At 47.4% G+C, this 6,690-nt stretch overlaps 1 protein-coding gene across 1 annotated transcript in view; it reads left to right on the top strand.

The window, feature by feature from the left end:
* Positions 1 to 6,690, top strand: part of PTPRT (protein tyrosine phosphatase receptor type T) — a 1,070,914-nt gene that overhangs the window by 983,601 nt on the left and 80,623 nt on the right. The window lies entirely within an intron of this gene.

Genomic DNA, 6,690 nt, shown 5'->3' with positions numbered 1-6,690 from the left:
GTTAGTACGGCTCCATTAAGACTATTTAAGCAACAAGGAACAGCTGTGTGGTGTATGATGCAGCCTCGTGAAGAGCAAACATGCGTTCGTTTTCCAGCTCTGGGTGGACATGCTGTGCACATGGCTTTGTGGGGTGAGGCCAGCGTTTCCATCCTTCTCTTAGTCATGTGTGGGTGATGATGGTGGGCAGGCAGCCTCCTGATGGCGTGTAACCATGGAGATGGATGCGTCAGGTAGTCCCAGGGGCCCCCTCGTCTGCTCAGAGCCACCTCCAGAGGCAGAGTAGACCTGCTTCCTCTACAACTTTTTCTCTCCTCGGCTGGTAACAAGGCCACAGAACACCCCGCTGCAGGGGACCCCTGAGAGATCTGGTCCAGTTTCCCCATATGCAGGTGAGAGTGGTTCTGGGTAGAGGCATGGAGACTTGGTGGCAGATGCCCGAATCATGAAAGGGAAAGCCGTGGCTGGCCGCCAAATCTGGGAACTCGTAATGGCCACAGTCGGAAGACTTGGACTCCACCTTCTCGTTTCGCTACACTCCCCATGGACTAAAATAAGGAGAAAATGGGCCATTTCCGAAGGGCGGCCGAAAGGTATCAGCGACCCAGGTGATTTCAGACTTGGAAGGTTTTCTGGCAGGAAAGAGTTCATGTAGGAGAGATTATTCACTCAGGATTTTCCTTTGAGCGTATTTGGATTTTTCCACTTAGAAATGTCTTTGTAACCCAGCAAAACAGGATTTTCTGTGTTTAATGCAGGAACCCTCTCCAACCAAGTGAGCAAATTTCAGGTGGTACCGTCGAAAAATCCCTTGACCGAGACTCAAGACCTGGTTTGCAATCTGCTCCCACATGGTGGATGGTCTTGGATGAGACTCTTCCATCTCTGAGTCCCTGTTTTACCTTCTATGAAATGTCTTGACTGCAATAGCATGGAGCCCTGACAGTATAGGTTTCTTCTTCATTTGGCCAGAAATACTTATGGAGTACCTACTGTGTCCCTTGCACAGCTTGGGGGTACTGGAGATAGTTAGGAAGCTAAATAAAGAAAATAAAGACCCTACTTTAAAGGGAGCTCATGGTCTTACCACACCATGTAATTACATAACAGCACTCAGGTTAGAATGCTTTGTGGACATGTTAAGTAAAGGAGGTTCAGGGTGAACACGGGGGTTGTTGGTGGTGTTTATTTTTGCTTCTTGTCAGTTGTTGCTGCCAAGATCAATCAGAAGCTTCACCAAAGATGAGACCTAAGTTGAAAAAAGGTAGAAGGAAGGCCTGGAAAGAGGAAAAGTGTGTGTGACAAAAAGAACTACGTGTTCAGAGGCTTGGAAACAAAAGAATTGAAATGCTGCAAGCCTGCTCTTAGCAGGGAACCGAAGATGCCTGCCTGTGAAAAGAGAAATTAAAGTGCAACTAGCTGTGGAGACACCTAGGAGCTTTACACCCCTTGCACAGTTTTCTTGAGCAGAATTAACAAGGTCATAGGTATGGCCTTGGACAGACCAGACCACCTCTTAACTCTTAGCTGATATCAAGGTTAGGGAAGAGCTGTCGACCCAGAGACAGCCACCCAGAAACTCTTGCATGAAACTGGAGACAATGTGTGGAGGGGACGGGGCCTGGAATTGCATGCAGGGGTCCCCCAGATCACAGGCTCAGACCTGAGAGAAATACAGGTAACCTAGTGTGAGCTTCCCTATAAAACTTTAGGCATCTTAAAGGTAGGGATGGGGTCTTACTCATCTTTCCTCTCTGAAGTATCTGTAAAATAGTATATGCATACTAAAAAATATTAACAGAATTGCAAGTTGTTGGTGAAAAACTTTGTGATCAAGATAGATCCATCCAGGAAAACCAAAAAAAAAGGGGGGGGGGCAGTATTTCCTTAAAGAAGACACCAACACTGGAAGACGCTCACATCTGTGGGCAGCCTCTATAGGTCCACCAAGGGTCTGCCTTTACATCTTACATTGAGTCTGCCCCAGGTATTGGCTGTTTTTATCTACCTTCCTGCCTAAGACCATGGTTCTCAAATTGTGATGTGTGTCGGTGTCAGCTGGGGAATTAGCAAAGAACTTTAAGATGTGGGCTTACAGATGTGGGTAGGACCCAGGCGCTCCCTTTTACCAAATTCCCTGGGAGATTTGGAACTCTATCACAAAGGTTGAGAACCACTGGCCTTAACTGTGTCATTTAAAATTGTGTAGCTTTTAATGAGACCTTTTCATGGGTGCTTTGTGACTCTACATGCAGACACGCACTCAATTATTCTGCCTTGATCAAAGATCCTGTCACAGACAAATACCCACATCTTGCTGCAATCTGATTTCCTACTTAGCTTCCCCAGCAGAACTCATCAATTACCTTCTATTTAGTGACATGGTGCGCACTAATATTTGCTCTCCTGATGCCACTCTGAGTAGACGTCGTTAGTCATCCTCTCCTGTCTTCTCTGTCCACATTTATAATCCCTAAGGCATGAGCTTTTCGGCACAGAAGGAGGCGTTTGTTGAAAGCTTGGCTTCTGCCGGGGCCACTGCTAACTCATATACAACACCTTAAAGCGAAATAGCAAAAGGTACACCTGTCTCAAGATACATGACTGTCACCTTCCAGAAAACGTTCATAATACATAGAGAAATCTATCATGTCTACCAGAGGCATGGTGCTCCCTTAGATTTGATGTCCTTGTGTTATCCACAACTTGGACAGCCATCCACGGTGGCCGTTGCCATCCACCAGCCAACCATGGCCTCCAGTAAACAGGTGTTTCCTGAATCCGTGGACCCCACCTGAGACCAGACCTTAGGCTTCCAACAGGCTCATGAAACTCTTTCTCACTCCCTGAATACTACGCCTTACCTGTACGTAAGGTGAGCAACTTGTCTCAGTTTTCCCAGGATAGTCCCAGTTTTAAAACAAAAGTTCTACATTCCGGGAGCCCCTAAAATCCAAGGCAAACCAAGAAGGGAGCCCCCACCTTTGGTCTTGTGACAATAAATTGAGTGTTTCTGATCAAAGGGAGGCAGAGAGTGAATTCTAGCAGTGAGCCAAGGGGGCTCACTATCATATTTTTGGGAAAGAGGGAGATGGAAGAGCCTCTGAATACCTACTGTGCACCAAGCATTGTGCTAGGTGCCTACAGGTATTATCTCGGGTCATCGCTGATCATCCCAGAACTTTGTGGGGTATATTATTTTTTTTAATTTACATACTGTAAAATTCATTTGGGGGAGGGAGGTATACAGCTGTATGAATTTTAACAAATGCATAGAATCCTGTAAACTCCAACACAATCAAGATATATGAGAGCTCCATCAGCCAAAAAATTCCCCTATGTTGCCCGTGTGTAGTCAAACCCTTCCTCCAACCTCTAACCTGAAGGGTGCATTATTGACTTTGTTTTCGGAAAAGTTCATTGGAGTGGTAAAATGATTTGCAGTAAAAAAATATTCACTCTGTCTGCCTTTTGCAAAGCCCTGCCTTGTCCTTGAGTCTTACACACAGTTAGTGGGCAAGAGGCATTTCTTGACAAGACAAATGAATGAAAGACCCAGGTAAAAATGGCGCCTCCTTGGTGAAGACTGAAGTCTTCCCCACTCCAGGCGAGTACAGTGGTGGGCAGAGGCGCAGGGAAATCCGGCAGCCTGGGCTGATCGTGGAGGAAGGGTGCCGTCGGCTGTGCCCTGAAGCATCAGCTGGGAACTGCCTGGTGAGCATTTCCTGGGCCTGGTTTTGCTGCACCCCAGGGCATATCATATCCAATTATCTCCAGGGATACTGTCAAGCCAACGGGAGAGAGGGGGCAGCATAGCTGACAGAATCTGCTGAGGATAGTGGGTGAACAGGTACATGAAAGGGACCAGGATGTGCTCAGCCTTGGATTGGAGGTGAGCTGCTCTTGGAAGCTCTGTGTTCTGATAAGACATCTCACTATATTGGCTATAACTCAAAGAGGCTTAAGTGCAAAGAAAAGTGAGAGTCCACAGAAGGGTGGCAAGCTTCAGAAAGAACCCTCATATCTCAGTAGGGCCAAACCATCAGGTAGGAGAAGAAACTGGCCAAGCATGCCTCAGGGACAATTCTCAGTTCCAGCAGGAAATTAAAGTACTAAGTGGGGAAACTGAGGGAGGTGGCACAGTCCTATGGACTGATGCAACAGAGCTGGGCATAAAAAGCCGCTGTTTGTGGTCATGTGATCTGAGCCCCCACTGGCTCCAGGGGGACCTCAGCTCTGCAGCCGGAAGGGTAGATAGATGGGTGGGTGGGAGGGTTGCAACCACGGGGAGAGTTAGTCTGGGGCAGGTACCAGATGACAATTTTATTCTAAAGTCTATGAAGCCTGTCCACAAGAATGGAGGGTTCAAGAGACAAGCGCTCTTAGTCACTTGTCATGATGCTGGCACTGGCTCAGCCTCCCCGTCTTAAAAAATGTCCAAAGCAGTCCCACTGGACTTGGAATGAAGCTCACACTCTTGGCTGTGGTCCACAAGGTGTCCGCTGAGCGCCACCCACTCCCCACCCACATTATGTCACTCTCGCTGCTCTGTAGAGTTTCTCTTCAAGTTCTAGGACACACCAAGCTCTCTCCATCTGTGGGCCTCAGCACTCGCTGTCCCTCAGCCTGGAACATTCTTTCCCCAGCTCTTGCCATCGCTGGCTTCTGCTCATCCCTTAGTTTTCAGCTCAAATGTGTCCAGGGGGGACACACCTGGAGTTGAGGGAGCTGGGTTAGGAACTGAGGTACATCTCAGGAAGAGGAAGTTAGAAGAGACTCACAGGATGTGGGCTGTGTTAGGTGACAGGGCTTTGTTCTGGATGGGACGGCAGCGGGAAGTGCTATGATTGGTACCTTAATAAATCTTAACTATAAGGAAGGAACTATAAGAAAGGCTAACGCTGTGACTAGCCCAGAAGCAGCAGTCACGCATACGAGCCAGGATAGAGGGGTAGTTGGTCTTTTTTTTTTTTTTTTTGGCTTCGGCAATGTTCCTATTTTTGTCTGTGTTTAAATACGTCTATGGAATGGCCATGTTTCTGTCTTGCTCCATCCCGGTCTCAGGGGACCCTTGTCTGATGTTGGCAGTCTGTGAAACTGTTTATGTTTGACAGGAGATCACCCACGTCCAGCTGTGAGTGCCAGGCCAGCTCCCAGAAGGCAGGGGCTGCTTTTGTCCTTCTTGAATGTCACCTTTTCAAAGAGTCCTGCCCAATCCACCCTCTCTGAACCATCCCCTTGTCTCTAGCCTCTATCCCAACACCCTGTGTTTTACCTTCATAGAACACGTTATAAACAATTACCTTGTTGGTTTGTTTATTGTCTGCACCTTCCCAAAGCTACAACATTAAGTTCATGAGATCCACCATCTGTCATGTCTACTGCTATTATTTCTAGGACCAAGCATGGTGCCCAGCACCCAGGTGGTCACTGTGGAAGGAAGGGAAGGAGAGAGACAAGACAGGCTCATTTAGTACGTATTATTCAGCAGGTCGTTTCCTGTTTCTGGGCCTCACTTTATTGATCTGTAAAATGAGGCAATAATTTTCTCAAAAGATCCTTCCAGATCTGACTTTTGAGGATTCTACGAATACCTCAACTCAGACATCCAGTGATGAAGACATCCCCAAATGCATCTTTTAGGACTAAAAAAAACAAAAAAACAAACAAAAAACCATGATTGCCTTAGAAAAGCAACCCTATGGACGAGTAGGAAACGTTGCCACGCTCAGAGAAGAGTGTGACAGCAGAGCCCAGCGCTCTGAGGAGAAGAGAACCGAGAACAGGAAAGCGGAGGTTGATAATGGATGGATATAATGAGATGGCAATTTGGGGTTTCAAAAGAATGTGATTAGCTGCTAATGACTGCCACCATTCCCTGGTCAATCTACTGTAACTAGCCACTAATGTAAAAATAATGCCCCTCGGCTGGCTCACTTTGAAGATAGAGATGAGTCTGTCTTTCATACTTTTACCCCCTCATACCTTTTTTCCCTTCAGGAGATGATTCCCTAGTAGGCTGCAGCTCCCTAAAAAGGGAAATGGATATGTGATCAAAGTCTGCCAATTAGGGGTCGTTAGCACCCACTCCTGGGCTGGCAGCTCCGTGAGACCTAGCCCCTTCTGCCTCTGTCACTATCTGCACAGCCCCCAGGCATGTACACTTCATCTCCCACCAGGGAAAGACAGAGGCCCCAGGGCTGTGGCAGGCAAGGGCCTGCCGTGGCTTCCCGCAGAAAGGTGGCATTCATCACAACTGCTTCGTTTAGTTTAAGATTTTCCAAAAGATATCTGCCTCCTGAAGGGCATGGCCTGGATGTGGAGAGGCCCGCCCTCCCCACAGCTGTGCCATGTAAGGACTCTGGGGTGGACAAGGACCTGCCTTCAATGTCTGCAGTGTCACCGTACAGAGGGTGCATGCTTATTCTGTGGGGCTCCATGGAGCAGGGCAAAGGCAAAGGACCCAGAGGCAGAGTAAACAAACAACTGTCCGGAGGCTCTGTCCAAAAGTGCAACAGCAAGCTTTGTGAGGTAGTGAGCTCTCCGACACTGAGGGTATCCAAGTAGCAAATGCTATGAATCAGCTTATCAGCTGCCTGAAAAGCCATTGTGGATGGGACCACACCAGGTGATTTTCTTTTTCATTTTTTCAGTTTATTTATTTACTTATTTATAGATTGATTGATTTTT

The sequence above is a fragment of the Hipposideros armiger genome, unplaced genomic scaffold, assembly GCF_001890085.2.
Source record: "Hipposideros armiger isolate ML-2016 unplaced genomic scaffold, ASM189008v1 scaffold_31, whole genome shotgun sequence".
In the NCBI taxonomy this organism is placed as follows: Eukaryota; Metazoa; Chordata; class Mammalia; order Chiroptera; family Hipposideridae; genus Hipposideros; species Hipposideros armiger.
Note: the sequence above shows the minus strand (reverse complement) of the source record. Positions and strands in the feature narration are given on the sequence as shown.